Below are 16,038 nucleotides of genomic sequence, written 5' to 3'. Positions count from 1 at the left end.
CTTTTGTGCAGAAAACAGTAACAGTTGTTCAGAAGGAAAGGAAGCACAGAGCCCCAGATTTTATGTTGTCCTGGAGAGCTTGCAGAGCACTGGGGAAAGGCAGGCAGAGAGTTCCCTGCTAGCACCTTCTCTGTGCCTGTTCACATTGCTTCGCAGAATCGCTTTTGTGCAGAAAACAATAACACTTGTTCAGAACGAAAGAAAGCACAGAGCCCCAGATTCTATGTTGTCCTGGAGAGCTTGCAGAGCACTGGGGAAAGGCAGGCAGAGAATTCCCTGCTAGCACCTTCTCTGTGCCTGGGAAGCAGAAGTGTTCACATTGATTCGCAAGAATCGCTTTTGTGCGGAAAACAGTAACACTTGTTCAGAACGAAAGAAAGCACAGTGCCCCAGATTCTCTGTTGTCCTGGACAGCTTGCAGAGCACTGGGGAAAGGCAGGCAGAGAATTCCCTGATAGCACCTTCTCTGTGCCTGTTCACATTGCTTCGCAGAATCGCTTTTGTGCAGAAAACAGTAACACTTGTTCAGAACGAAAGAAAGCACAGAGCCCCAGATTCTATGTTGTCCTGGAGAGCTTGCAGAGCACTGGGGAAAGGCAGGCAGAGAATTCCCTGCTAGCACCTTCTCTGTGCCTGGGAAGCAGAAGTGTTCACATTGCTTCGCAAGAATCGCTTTTGTGCAGAAAACAGAAACACTTGTTCAGAACGAAAGAAAGCACAGAGCCCCAGATTCTCTGTTGTCCTGGAGAGCTTGCAGAGCACTGGGGAAAGGCAGGCAGAGAATTCCCTGCTAGCACCTTCTCTGTGCCTGTTCACATTGCTTCGCAGAATCGCTTTTGTGCAGAAAACAGTAACACTTGTTCAGAACGAAAGAAAGCACAGAGCCCCAGATTCTATGTTGTCCTGGAGAGCTTGCAGAGCACTGGGGAAAGGCAGGCAGAGAATTCCTTGCTAGCACCTTCTCTGTGCCTGGGAAGCAGAAGTGTTCACATTGCTTCGCAGAATCGCTTTTGTGCAGAAAACAGTAACACTTGTTCAGAAGGAAAGAAAGCACAGAGCCCCAGATTCTCTGTTGTCCTGGAGAGCTTGCAGAGCACTGGGGAAAGGCAGGCAGAGAATTCCCTGCTAGCACCTTCTCTGTGCCTGGGAAGCAGAAGTGTTCACATTGCTTCGCAAGAATCGCTTTTGTGCAGAAAACAGTAACACTTGTTCAGAAGGAAAGAAAGCACAGAGCCCCAGATTTTATGTTGTCCTGGAGAGCTTGCAGAGCACTGGGGAAAGGCAGGCAGAGAATTCCCTGATAGCACCTTCTCTGTGCCTGTTCACATTGCTTCGCAGAATCGCTTTTGTGCAGAAAACAGTAACACTTGGTCAGAAGGAAAGAAAGCACAGAGCCCCATATTTTATGTTGTCCTGCAGAGCTTGCAGAGCACTGGGGAAAGGCAGGCAGAGAATTCCTTGCTAGCACCTTCTCTGTGCCTGGGAAGCAGAAGTGTTCACATTGCTTTGCAGAATCGCTTTTGTGCAGAAAACAGTAACACTTGTTCAGAACGAAAGAAAGCACAGAGCCCCAGATTCTATGTTGTCCTGGAGAGCTTGCAGAGCACTGGGGAAAGGCAGGCAGAGAATTCCCTGCTAGCACCTTCTCTGTGCCTGGTAAGCAGAAGTGTTCACATTGCTTCGCAAGAATCGCTTTTGTGCAGAAAACACTAACACTTGTTCAGAACGAAAGAAAGCACAGAGCCCCAGATTTTATGTTGTCCTGGAGAGCTTGCAGAGCACTGGGGAAAGGCAGGCAGAGAATTCCCTGATAGCACCTTCTCTGTGCCTGTTCACATTGCTTCGCAGAATCGCTTTTGTGCAGAAAACAGTAACACTTGTTCAGAACGAAAGAAAGCACAGAGCCCCAGATTCTATGTTGTCCTGGAGAGCTTGCAGAGCACTGGGGAAAGGCAGGCAGAGAATTCCCTGATAGCACCTTCTCTGTGCCTGGGAAGCAGAAGTGTTCACATTGCTTCGCAAGAATCGCTTTTGTGCAGAAAACAGTAACAGTTGTTCAGAAGGAAAGAAAGCACAGAGCCCCAGATTTTATGTTGTCCTGGAGATCTTGCAGAGCACTGGGGAAAGGCAGGCAGAGAATTCCCTGCTAGCACCTTCTCTGTGCCTGTTCACATTGCTTCGCAGAATCGCTTTTGTGCAGAAAACAGTAACACTTGTGCAGAACGAAAGAAAGCACAGAGCCCCAGATTCTATGTTGTCCTGGAGAGCTTGCAGAGCACTGGGGAAAGGCAGGCAGAGAATTCCCTGATAGCACCTTCTCTGTGCCTGGGAAGCAGAAGTGTTCACATTGCTTCGCAAGAATCGCTTTTGTGCAGAAAACAGTAACAGTTGTTCAGAAGGAAAGAAAGCACAGAGCCCCAGATTTTATGTTGTCCTGGAGAGCTTGCAGAGCACTGGGGAAAGGCAGGCAGAGAATTCCCTGCTAGCACCTTCTCTGTGCCTGTTCACATTGCTTCGCAGAATCGCTTTTGTGCAGAAAACAGTAACACTTGTGCAGAACGAAAGAAAGCACAGAGCCCCAGATTCTATGTTGTCCTGGAGAGCTTGCAGAGCACTGGGGAAAGGCAGGCAGAGAATTCCCTGCTAGCACCTTCTCTGTGCCTGGGAAGCAGAAGTGTTCACATTGCTTCGCAAGAATCGCTTTTGTGCAGAAAACAGTAACACTTGTTCAGAAGGAAAGAAAGCACAGAGCCCCAGATTTTATGTTGTCCTGGAGAGCTTGCAGAGCACTGGGGAAAGGCAGGCAGAGAATTCCCTGCTAGCACCTTCTCTGTGCCTGTTCACATTGCTTCGCAGAATCGCTTTTGTGCAGAAAACACTAACACTTGTTCAGAACGAAAGAAAGCACAGAGCCCCAGATTCTATGTTGTCCTGGAGAATTTGCAGAGCACTGGGGAAAGGCAGGCAGAGAATTCCCTGCTAGCACCTTCTCTGTGCCTGGGAAGCAGAAGTGTTCACATTGCTTCGCAAGAATCGCTTTTGTGCAGAAAACAGTAACACTTGTTCAGAAGGAAAGAAAGCACAGAGCCCCAGATTTTATGTTGTCCTGGAGAGCTTGCAGAGCACTGGGGAAAGGCAGGCAGAGAATTCCCTGCTAGCACCTTCTCTGTGCCTGTTCACATTGCTTCGCAGAATCGCTTTTGTGCAGAAAACACTAACACTTGTTCAGAACGAAAGAAAGCACAGAGCCCCAGATTCTATGTTGTCCTGGAGAGCTTGCAGAGCACTGGGGAAAGGCAGGCAGAGAATTCCCTGCTAGCACCTTCTCTGTGCCTGGGAAGCAGAAGTGTTCACATTGCTTCGCAAGAATCGCTTTTGTGCAGAAAACAGTAACACTTGTTCAGAAGGAAAGAAAGCACAGAGCCCCAGATTCTCTGTTGTCCTGGAGAGCTTGCAGAGCACTGGGGAAAGGCAGGCAGAGAATTCCTTGCTAGCACCTTCTCTGTGCCTGGGAAGCAGAAGTGTTCACATTGCTTCGCAAGAATCGCTTTTGTGCAGAAAACAGTAACACTTGTTCAGAAGGAAAGAAAGCACAGAGCCCCAGATTTTATGTTGTCCTGGAGAGCTTGCAGAGCACTGGGAAAAGGCAGGCAGAGAATTCCCTGATAGCACCTTCTCTGTGCCTGTTCACATTGCTTCGCAGAATCGCTTTTGTGCAGAAAACAGTAACACTTGGTCAGAAGGAAAGAAAGCACAGAGCCCCATATTTTATGTTGTCCTGGAGAGCTTGCAGAGCACTGGGGAAAGGCAGGCAGAGAATTCCTTGCTAGAACCTTCTCTGTGCCTGGGAAGCAGAAGTGTTCACATTGCTTTGCAGAATCGCTTTTGTGCAGAAAACAGTAACACTTGTTCAGAAGGAAAGAAAGCACAGAGCCCCAGATTTTATGTTGTCCTGGAGAGCTTGCAGAGCACTGGGGAAAGGCAGGCAGAGAATTCCCTGCTAGCACCTTCTCTGTGCCTGTTCACATTGCTTCGCAGAATCGCTTTTGTGCAGAAAACAGTAACACTTGTGCAGAACGAAAGAAAGCACAGAGCCCCAGATTCTATGTTGTCCTGGAGAGCTTGCAGAGCACTGGGGAAAGGCAGGCAGAGAATTCCCTGATAGCACCTTCTCTGTGCCTGGGAAGCAGAAGTGTTCACATTGCTTCGCAAGAATCGCTTTTGTGCAGAAAACAGTAACAGTTGTTCAGAAGGAAAGAAAGCACAGAGCCCCAGATTTTATGTTGTCCTGGAGAGCTTGCAGAGCACTGGGGAAAGGCAGGCAGAGAATTCCCTGCTAGCACCTTCTCTGTGCCTGTTCACATTGCTTCGCAGAATCGCTTTTGTGCAGAAAACAGTAACACTTGTGCAGAACGAAAGAAAGCACAGAGCCCCAGATTCTATGTTGTCCTGGAGAGCTTGCAGAGCACTGGGGAAAGGCAGGCAGAGAATTCCCTGCTAGCACCTTCTCTGTGCCTGGGAAGCAGAAGTGTTCACATTGCTTCGCAAGAATCGCTTTTGTGCAGAAAACAGTAACACTTGTTCAGAAGGAAAGAAAGCACAGAGCCCCAGATTCCATGTTGTCCTGGAGAGCTTGCAGAGCACTGGGGAAAGGCAGGCAGAGAATTCCCTGCTAGCACCTTCTCTGTGCCTGTTCACATTGCTTCGCAGAATCGCTTTTGTGCAGAAAACACTAACACTTGTTCAGAACGAAAGAAAGCACAGAGCCCCAGATTCTATGTTGTCCTGGAGAATTTGCAGAGCACTGGGGAAAGGCAGGCAGAGAATTCCCTGCTAGCACCTTCTCTGTGCCTGGGAAGCAGGTGTTCACATTGCTTCGCAAGAATCGCTTTTGTGCAGAAAACACTAACACTTGTTCAGAATGAAAGAAAGCACAGAGCTCCAGATTTTATGTTGTCCTGGAGAGCTTGCAGAGCACTGGGGAAAGGCAGGCAGAGAATTCCCTGCTAGCACCTTCTCTGTGCCTGTTCACATTGCTTCGCAGAATCGCTTTTGTGCAGAAAACACTAACACTTGTTCAGAACGAAAGAAAGCACAGAGCCCCAGATTCTATGTTGTCCTGGAGAGCTTGCAGAGCACTGGGGAAAGGCAGGCAGAGAATTCCCTGCTAGCACCTTCTCTGTGCCTGGGAAGCAGAAGTGTTCACATTGCTTCGCAAGAATCGCTTTTGTGCAGAAAACAGTAACACTTGTTCAGAAGGAAAGAAAGCACAGAGCCCCAGATTCTCTGTTGTCCTGGAGAGCTTGCAGAGCACTGGGGAAAGGCAGGCAGAGAATTCCTTGCTAGCACCTTCTCTGTGCCTGGGAAGCAGAAGTGTTCACATTGCTTCGCAAGAATCGCTTTTGTGCAGAAAACAGTAACACTTGTTCAGAAGGAAAGAAAGCACAGAGCCCCAGATTTTATGTTGTCCTGGAGAGCTTGCAGAGCACTGGGAAAAGGCAGGCAGAGAATTCCCTGATAGCACCTTCTCTGTGCCTGTTCACATTGCTTCGCAGAATCGCTTTTGTGCAGAAAACAGTAACACTTGGTCAGAAGGAAAGAAAGCACAGAGCCCCATATTTTATGTTGTCCTGGAGAGCTTGCAGAGCACTGGGGAAAGGCAGGCAGAGAATTCCTTGCTAGAACCTTCTCTGTGCCTGGGAAGCAGAAGTGTTCACATTGCTTTGCAGAATCGCTTTTGTGCAGAAAACAGTAACACTTGTTCAGAAGGAAAGAAAGCACAGAGCCCCAGATTTTATGTTGTCCTGGAGAGCTTGCAGAGCACTGGGGAAAGGCAGGCAGAGAATTCCCTGCTAGCACCTTCTCTGTGCCTGGGAAGCAGAAGTGTTCACATTGCTTCGCAAGAATCGCTTTTGTGCAGAAAACAGTAACACTTGTTCAGAAGGAAAGAAAGCACAGAGCCCCAGATTCCATGTTGTCCTGGAGAGCTTGCAGAGCACTGGGGAAAGGCAGGCAGAGAATTCCCTGCTAGCACCTTCTCTGTGCCTGTTCACATTGCTTCGCAGAATCGCTTTTGTGCAGAAAACACTAACACTTGTTCAGAACGAAAGAAAGCACAGAGCCCCAGATTCTATGTTGTCCTGGAGAATTTGCAGAGCACTGGGGAAAGGCAGGCAGAGAATTCCCTGCTAGCACCTTCTCTGTGCCTGGGAAGCAGAAGTGTTCACATTGCTTCGCAAGAATCGCTTTTGTGCAGAAAACAGTAACACTTGTTCAGAAGGAAAGAAAGCACAGAGCCCCAGATTTTATGTTGTCCTGGAGAGCTTGCAGAGCACTGGGGAAAGGCAGGCAGAGAATTCCCTGATAGCACCTTCTCTGTGCCTGTTCACATTGCTTCGCAGAATCGCTTTTGTGCAGAAAACACTAACACTTGTTCAGAACGAAAGAAAGCACAGAGCCCCAGATTCTATGTTGTCCTGGAGAGCTTGCAGAGCACTGGGGAAAGGCAGGCAGAGAATTCCCTGATAGCACCTTCTCTGTGCCTGGGAAGCAGAAGTGTTCACATTGCTTCGCAAGAATCGCTTTTGTGCAGAAAACAGTAACACTTGTTCAGAAGGAAAGAAAGCACAGAGCCCCAGATTCTCTGTTGTCCTGGAGAGCTTGCAGAGCACTGGGGAAAGGCAGGCAGAGAATTCCTTGCTAGCACCTTCTCTGTGCCTGGGAAGCAGAAGTGTTCACATTGCTTCGCAAGAATCGCTTTTGTGCAGAAAACAGTAACACTTGTTCAGAAGGAAAGAAAGCACAGAGCCCCAGATTTTATGTTGTCCTGGAGAGCTTGCAGAGCACTGGGGAAAGGCAGGCAGAGAATTCCCTGATAGCACCTTCTCTGTGCCTGTTCACATTGCTTCGCAGAATCGCTTTTGTGCAGAAAACAGTAACACTTGGTCAGAAGGAAAGAAAGCACAGAGCCCCATATTTTATGTTGTCCTGCAGAGCTTGCAGAGCACTGGGGAAAGGCAGGCAGAGAATTCCTTGCTAGAACCTTCTCTGTGCCTGGGAAGCAGAAGTGTTCACATTGCTTTGCAGAATCGCTTTTGTGCAGAAAACAGTAACACTTGTTCAGAAGGAAAGAAAGCACAGAGCCCCAGATTTTATGTTGTCCTGGAGAGCTTGCAGAGCACTGGGGAAAGGCAGGCAGAGAATTCCCTGCTAGCACCTTCTCTGTGCCTGTTCACATTGCTTCGCAGAATCGCTTTTGTGCAGAAAACAGTAACACTTGTGCAGAACGAAAGAAAGCACAGAGCCCCAGATTCTATGTTGTCCTGGAGAGCTTGCAGAGCACTGGGGAAAGGCAGGCAGAGAATTCCCTGATAGCACCTTCTCTGTGCCTGGGAAGCAGAAGTGTTCACATTGCTTCGCAAGAATCGCTTTTGTGCAGAAAACAGTAACAGTTGTTCAGAAGGAAAGAAAGCACAGAGCCCCAGATTTTATGTTGTCCTGGAGAGCTTGCAGAGCACTGGGGAAAGGCAGGCAGAGAATTCCCTGCTAGCACCTTCTCTGTGCCTGTTCACATTGCTTCGCAGAATCGCTTTTGTGCAGAAAACAGTAACACTTGTGCAGAACGAAAGAAAGCACAGAGCCCCAGATTCTATGTTGTCCTGGAGAGCTTGCAGAGCACTGGGGAAAGGCAGGCAGAGAATTCCCTGCTAGCACCTTCTCTGTGCCTGGGAAGCAGAAGTGTTCACATTGCTTCGCAAGAATCGCTTTTGTGCAGAAAACAGTAACACTTGTTCAGAAGGAAAGAAAGCACAGAGCCCCAGATTCCATGTTGTCCTGGAGAGCTTGCAGAGCACTGGGGAAAGGCAGGCAGAGAATTCCCTGCTAGCACCTTCTCTGTGCCTGTTCACATTGCTTCGCAGAATCGCTTTTGTGCAGAAAACACTAACACTTGTTCAGAACGAAAGAAAGCACAGAGCCCCAGATTCTATGTTGTCCTGGAGAATTTGCAGAGCACTGGGGAAAGGCAGGCAGAGAATTCCCTGCTAGCACCTTCTCTGTGCCTGGGAAGCAGGTGTTCACATTGCTTCGCAAGAATCGCTTTTGTGCAGAAAACACTAACACTTGTTCAGAATGAAAGAAAGCACAGAGCTCCAGATTTTATGTTGTCCTGGAGAGCTTGCAGAGCACTGGGGAAAGGCAGGCAGAGAATTCCCTGCTAGCACCTTCTCTGTGCCTGTTCACATTGCTTCGCAGAATCGCTTTTGTGCAGAAAACACTAACACTTGTTCAGAACGAAAGAAAGCACAGAGCCCCAGATTCTATGTTGTCCTGGAGAGCTTGCAGAGCACTGGGGAAAGGCAGGCAGAGAATTCCCTGCTAGCACCTTCTCTGTGCCTGGGAAGCAGAAGTGTTCACATTGCTTCGCAAGAATCGCTTTTGTGCAGAAAACAGTAACACTTGTTCAGAAGGAAAGAAAGCACAGAGCCCCAGATTCTCTGTTGTCCTGGAGAGCTTGCAGAGCACTGGGGAAAGGCAGGCAGAGAATTCCTTGCTAGCACCTTCTCTGTGCCTGGGAAGCAGAAGTGTTCACATTGCTTCGCAAGAATCGCTTTTGTGCAGAAAACAGTAACACTTGTTCAGAAGGAAAGAAAGCACAGAGCCCCAGATTTTATGTTGTCCTGGAGAGCTTGCAGAGCACTGGGAAAAGGCAGGCAGAGAATTCCCTGATAGCACCTTCTCTGTGCCTGTTCACATTGCTTCGCAGAATCGCTTTTGTGCAGAAAACAGTAACACTTGGTCAGAAGGAAAGAAAGCACAGAGCCCCATATTTTATGTTGTCCTGGAGAGCTTGCAGAGCACTGGGGAAAGGCAGGCAGAGAATTCCTTGCTAGAACCTTCTCTGTGCCTGGGAAGCAGAAGTGTTCACATTGCTTTGCAGAATCGCTTTTGTGCAGAAAACAGTAACACTTGTTCAGAAGGAAAGAAAGCACAGAGCCCCAGATTTTATGTTGTCCTGGAGAGCTTGCAGAGCACTGGGGAAAGGCAGGCAGAGAATTCCCTGCTAGCACCTTCTCTGTGCCTGGGAAGCAGAAGTGTTCACATTGCTTCGCAAGAATCGCTTTTGTGCAGAAAACAGTAACACTTGTTCAGAAGGAAAGAAAGCACAGAGCCCCAGATTCCATGTTGTCCTGGAGAGCTTGCAGAGCACTGGGGAAAGGCAGGCAGAGAATTCCCTGCTAGCACCTTCTCTGTGCCTGTTCACATTGCTTCGCAGAATCGCTTTTGTGCAGAAAACACTAACACTTGTTCAGAACGAAAGAAAGCACAGAGCCCCAGATTCTATGTTGTCCTGGAGAATTTGCAGAGCACTGGGGAAAGGCAGGCAGAGAATTCCCTGCTAGCACCTTCTCTGTGCCTGGGAAGCAGAAGTGTTCACATTGCTTCGCAAGAATCGCTTTTGTGCAGAAAACAGTAACACTTGTTCAGAAGGAAAGAAAGCACAGAGCCCCAGATTTTATGTTGTCCTGGAGAGCTTGCAGAGCACTGGGGAAAGGCAGGCAGAGAATTCCCTGATAGCACCTTCTCTGTGCCTGTTCACATTGCTTCGCAGAATCGCTTTTGTGCAGAAAACACTAACACTTGTTCAGAACGAAAGAAAGCACAGAGCCCCAGATTCTATGTTGTCCTGGAGAGCTTGCAGAGCACTGGGGAAAGGCAGGCAGAGAATTCCCTGCTAGCACCTTCTCTGTGCCTGGGAAGCAGAAGTGTTCACATTGCTTCGCAAGAATCGCTTTTGTGCAGAAAACAGTAACACTTGTTCAGAAGGAAAGAAAGCACAGAGCCCCAGATTCTCTGTTGTCCTGGAGAGCTTGCAGAGCACTGGGGAAAGGCAGGCAGAGAATTCCTTGCTAGCACCTTCTCTGTGCCTGGGAAGCAGAAGTGTTCACATTGCTTCGCAAGAATCGCTTTTGTGCAGAAAACAGTAACACTTGTTCAGAAGGAAAGAAAGCACAGAGCCCCAGATTTTATGTTGTCCTGGAGAGCTTGCAGAGCACTGGGGAAAGGCAGGCAGAGAATTCCCTGATAGCACCTTCTCTGTGCCTGTTCACATTGCTTCGCAGAATCGCTTTTGTGCAGAAAACAGTAACACTTGGTCAGAAGGAAAGAAAGCACAGAGCCCCATATTTTATGTTGTCCTGCAGAGCTTGCAGAGCACTGGGGAAAGGCAGGCAGAGAATTCCTTGCTAGAACCTTCTCTGTGCCTGGGAAGCAGAAGTGTTCACATTGCTTCGCAGAATCGCTTTTGTGCAGAAAACAGTAACACTTGTTCAGAAGGAAAGAAAGCACAGAGCCCCAGATTTTATGTTGTCCTGGAGAGCTTGCAGAGCACTGGGGAAAGGCAGGCAGAGAATTCCCTGCTAGCACCTTCTCTGTGCCTGGGAAGCAGAAGTGTTCACATTGCTTCGCAAGAATCGCTTCTGTGCAGAAAACACTAACACTTGTTCAGAACGAAAGAAAGCACAGAGCCCCAGATTTTATGTTGTCCTGGAGAGCTTGCAGAGCACTGGGGAAAGGCAGGCAGAGAATTCCCTGATAGCACCTTCTCTGTGCCTGTTCACATTGCTTCGCAGAATCGCTTTTGTGCAGAAAACAGTAACACTTGTTCAGAACGAAAGAAAGCACAGAGCCCCAGATTCTATGTTGTCCTGGAGAGCTTGCAGAGCACTGGGGAAAGGCAGGCAGAGAATTCCCTGATAGCACCTTCTCTGTGCCTGGGAAGCAGAAGTGTTCACATTGCTTCGCAAGAATCGCTTTTGTGCAGAAAACAGTAACACTTGTTCAGAAGGAAAGAAAGCACAGAGCCCCAGATTCCATGTTGTCCTGGAGAGCTTGCAGAGCACTGGGGAAAGGCAGGCAGAGAATTCCCTGCTAGCACCTTCTCTGTGCCTGTTCACATTGCTTCGCAGAATCGCTTTTGTGCAGAAAACAGTAACACTTGTTCAGAACGAAAGAAAGCACAGAGCCCCAGATTCTATGTTGTCCTGGAGAATTTGCAGAGCACTGGGGAAAGGCAGGCAGAGAATTCCCTGCTAGCACCTTCTCTGTGCCTGTTCACATTGCTTCGCAGAATCGCTTTTGTGCAGAAAACACTAACACTTGTTCAGAAGGAAAGAAAGCACAGAGCCCCAGATTCTATGTTGTCCTGGAGAGCTTGCAGAGCACTGGGGAAAGGCAGGCAGAGAATTCCCTGCTAGCACCTTCTCTGTGCCTGGGAAGCAGAAGTGTTCACATTGCTTCGCAAGAATCGCTTTTGTGCAGAAAACACTAACACTTGTTCAGAAGGAAAGAAAGCACAGAGCCCCAGATTCTCTGTTGTCCTGGAGAGCTTGCAGAGCACTGGGGAAAGGCAGGCAGAGAATTCCTTGCTAGCACCTTCTCTGTGCCTGGGAAGCAGAAGTGTTCACATTGCTTCGCAAGAATCGCTTTTGTGCAGAAAACAGTAACACTTGTTCAGAAGGAAAGAAAGCACAGAGCCCCAGATTTTATGTTGTCCTGGAGAGCTTGCAGAGCACTGGGAAAAGGCAGGCAGAGAATTCCCTGATAGCACCTTCTCTGTGCCTGTTCACATTGCTTCGCAGAATCGCTTTTGTGCAGAAAACAGTAACACTTGGTCAGAAGGAAAGAAAGCACAGAGCCCCATATTTTATGTTGTCCTGGAGAGCTTGCAGAGCACTGGGGAAAGGCAGGCAGAGAATTCCTTGCTAGAACCTTCTCTGTGCCTGGGAAGCAGAAGTGTTCACATTGCTTTGCAGAATCGCTTTTGTGCAGAAAACAGTAACACTTGTTCAGAAGGAAAGAAAGCACAGAGCCCCAGATTTTATGTTGTCCTGGAGAGCTTGCAGAGCACTGGGGAAAGGCAGGCAGAGAATTCCCTGCTAGCACCTTCTCTGTGCCTGGGAAGCAGAAGTGTTCACATTGCTTCGCAAGAATCGCTTTTGTGCAGAAAACAGTAACACTTGTTCAGAAGGAAAGAAAGCACAGAGCCCCAGATTCCATGTTGTCCTGGAGAGCTTGCAGAGCACTGGGGAAAGGCAGGCAGAGAATTCCCTGCTAGCACCTTCTCTGTGCCTGTTCACATTGCTTCGCAGAATCGCTTTTGTGCAGAAAACACTAACACTTGTTCAGAACGAAAGAAAGCACAGAGCCCCAGATTCTATGTTGTCCTGGAGAATTTGCAGAGCACTGGGGAAAGGCAGGCAGAGAATTCCCTGCTAGCACCTTCTCTGTGCCTGGGAAGCAGAAGTGTTCACATTGCTTCGCAAGAATCGCTTTTGTGCAGAAAACAGTAACACTTGTTCAGAAGGAAAGAAAGCACAGAGCCCCAGATTTTATGTTGTCCTGGAGAGCTTGCAGAGCACTGGGGAAAGGCAGGCAGAGAATTCCCTGATAGCACCTTCTCTGTGCCTGTTCACATTGCTTCGCAGAATCGCTTTTGTGCAGAAAACACTAACACTTGTTCAGAACGAAAGAAAGCACAGAGCCCCAGATTCTATGTTGTCCTGGAGAGCTTGCAGAGCACTGGGGAAAGGCAGGCAGAGAATTCCCTGCTAGCACCTTCTCTGTGCCTGGGAAGCAGAAGTGTTCACATTGCTTCGCAAGAATCGCTTTTGTGCAGAAAACAGTAACACTTGTTCAGAAGGAAAGAAAGCACAGAGCCCCAGATTCTCTGTTGTCCTGGAGAGCTTGCAGAGCACTGGGGAAAGGCAGGCAGAGAATTCCTTGCTAGCACCTTCTCTGTGCCTGGGAAGCAGAAGTGTTCACATTGCTTCGCAAGAATCGCTTTTGTGCAGAAAACAGTAACACTTGTTCAGAAGGAAAGAAAGCACAGAGCCCCAGATTTTATGTTGTCCTGGAGAGCTTGCAGAGCACTGGGGAAAGGCAGGCAGAGAATTCCCTGATAGCACCTTCTCTGTGCCTGTTCACATTGCTTCGCAGAATCGCTTTTGTGCAGAAAACAGTAACACTTGGTCAGAAGGAAAGAAAGCACAGAGCCCCATATTTTATGTTGTCCTGCAGAGCTTGCAGAGCACTGGGGAAAGGCAGGCAGAGAATTCCTTGCTAGAACCTTCTCTGTGCCTGGGAAGCAGAAGTGTTCACATTGCTTCGCAGAATCGCTTTTGTGCAGAAAACAGTAACACTTGTTCAGAAGGAAAGAAAGCACAGAGCCCCAGATTTTATGTTGTCCTGGAGAGCTTGCAGAGCACTGGGGAAAGGCAGGCAGAGAATTCCCTGCTAGCACCTTCTCTGTGCCTGGGAAGCAGAAGTGTTCACATTGCTTCGCAAGAATCGCTTCTGTGCAGAAAACACTAACACTTGTTCAGAACGAAAGAAAGCACAGAGCCCCAGATTTTATGTTGTCCTGGAGAGCTTGCAGAGCACTGGGGAAAGGCAGGCAGAGAATTCCCTGATAGCACCTTCTCTGTGCCTGTTCACATTGCTTCGCAGAATCGCTTTTGTGCAGAAAACAGTAACACTTGTTCAGAACGAAAGAAAGCACAGAGCCCCAGATTCTATGTTGTCCTGGAGAGCTTGCAGAGCACTGGGGAAAGGCAGGCAGAGAATTCCCTGATAGCACCTTCTCTGTGCCTGGGAAGCAGAAGTGTTCACATTGCTTCGCAAGAATCGCTTTTGTGCAGAAAACAGTAACACTTGTTCAGAAGGAAAGAAAGCACAGAGCCCCAGATTCCATGTTGTCCTGGAGAGCTTGCAGAGCACTGGGGAAAGGCAGGCAGAGAATTCCCTGCTAGCACCTTCTCTGTGCCTGTTCACATTGCTTCGCAGAATCGCTTTTGTGCAGAAAACAGTAACACTTGTTCAGAACGAAAGAAAGCACAGAGCCCCAGATTCTATGTTGTCCTGGAGAATTTGCAGAGCACTGGGGAAAGGCAGGCAGAGAATTCCCTGCTAGCACCTTCTCTGTGCCTGTTCACATTGCTTCGCAGAATCGCTTTTGTGCAGAAAACACTAACACTTGTTCAGAACGAAAGAAAGCACAGAGCCCCAGATTCTATGTTGTCCTGGAGAGCTTGCAGAGCACTGGGGAAAGGCAGGCAGAGAATTCCCTGCTAGCACCTTCTCTGTGCCTGGGAAGCAGAAGTGTTCACATTGCTTCGCAAGAATCGCTTTTGTGCAGAAAACACTAACACTTGTTCAGAACGAAAGAAAGCACAGAGCCCCAGATTTTATGTTGTCCTGGAGAGCTTGCAGAGCACTGGGGAAAGGCAGGCAGAGAATTCCCTGCTAGCACCTTCTCTGTGCCTGTTCACATTGCTTCGCAGAATCGCTTTTGTGCAGAAAACAGTAACACTTGTGCAGAACGAAAGAAAGCACAGAGCCCCAGGTTCTATGTTGTCCTGGAGAGCTTGCAGAGCACTGGGGAAAGGCAGGCAGAGAATTCCCTGATAGCACCTTCTCTGTGCCTGGGAAGCAGAAGTGTTCACATTGCTTCGCAAGAATCGCTTTTGTGCAGAAAACAGTAACAGTTGTTCAGAAGGAAAGAAAGCACAGAGCCCCAGATTCTATGTTGTCCTGGAGAGCTTGCAGAGCACTGGGGAAAGGCAGGCAGAGAATTCCCTGCTAGCACCTTCTCTGTGCCTGTTCACATTGCTTCGCAGAATCGCTTTTGCGCAGAAAACAGTAACACTTGTTCAGAACGAAAGAAAGCACAGAGCCCCAGATTTGCTGTTGTCCTGGAGAGCTTGCAGAGCACTGGGGAAAGGCAGGCAGAGAATTCCCTGCTAGCACCTTCTCTGTGCCTGGGAAGCAGAAGTGTTCACATTGCTTCGCAAGAATCGCTTTTGTGCAGAAAACAGTAACACTTGTTCAGAAGGAAAGAAAGCACAGAGCCCCAGATTTTATGTTGTCCTGGAGAGCTTGCAGAGCACTGGGGAAAGGCAGGCAGAGAATTCCCTGATAGCACCTTCTCTGTGCCTGTTCACATTGCTTCGCAGAATCGCTTTTGTGCAGAAAACACTAACACTTGTTCAGAACGAAAGAAAGCACAGAGCCCCAGATTCTATGTTGTCCTGGAGAGCTTGCAGAGCACTGGGGAAAGGCAGGCAGAGAATTCCCTGCTAGCACCTTCTCTGTGCCTGGGAAGCAGAAGTGTTCACATTGCTTCGCAAGAATCGCTTTTGTGCAGAAAACAGTAACACTTGTTCAGAAGGAAAGAAAGCACAGAGCCCCAGATTCTCTGTTGTCCTGGAGAGCTTGCAGAGCACTGGGGAAAGGCAGGCAGAGAATTCCTTGCTAGCACCTTCTCTGTGCCTGGGAAGCAGAAGTGTTCACATTGCTTCGCAAGAATCGCTTTTGTGCAGAAAACAGTAACACTTGTTCAGAAGGAAAGAAAGCACAGAGCCCCAGATTTTATGTTGTCCTGGAGAGCTTGCAGAGCACTGGGGAAAGGCAGGCAGAGAATTCCCTGATAGCACCTTCTCTGTGCCTGTTCACATTGCTTCGCAGAATCGCTTTTGTGCAGAAAACAGTAACACTTGGTCAGAAGGAAAGAAAGCACAGAGCCCCATATTTTATGTTGTCCTGCAGAGCTTGCAGAGCACTGGGGAAAGGCAGGCAGAGAATTCCTTGCTAGAACCTTCTCTGTGCCTGGGAAGCAGAAGTGTTCACATTGCTTCGCAGAATCGCTTTTGTGCAGAAAACAGTAACACTTGTTCAGAAGGAAAGAAAGCACAGAGCCCCAGATTTTATGTTGTCCTGGAGAGCTTGCAGAGCACTGGGGAAAGGCAGGCAGAGAATTCCCTGCTAGCACCTTCTCTGTGCCTGGGAAGCAGAAGTGTTCACATTGCTTCGCAAGAATCGCTTCTGTGCAGAAAACACTAACACTTGTTCAGAACGAAAGAAAGCACAGAGCCCCAGATTTTATGTTGTCCTGGAGAGCTTGCAGAGCACTGGGGAAAGGCAGGCAGAGAATTCCCTGATAGCACCTTCTCTGTGCCTGTTCACATTGCTTCGCAGAATCGC

The sequence above is a fragment of the Strix aluco genome, chromosome 8 (assembly GCF_031877795.1).
Source record: "Strix aluco isolate bStrAlu1 chromosome 8, bStrAlu1.hap1, whole genome shotgun sequence".
Taxonomy (NCBI): domain Eukaryota; kingdom Metazoa; phylum Chordata; class Aves; order Strigiformes; family Strigidae; genus Strix; species Strix aluco.
This window is presented reverse-complemented; position numbering follows the sequence as displayed.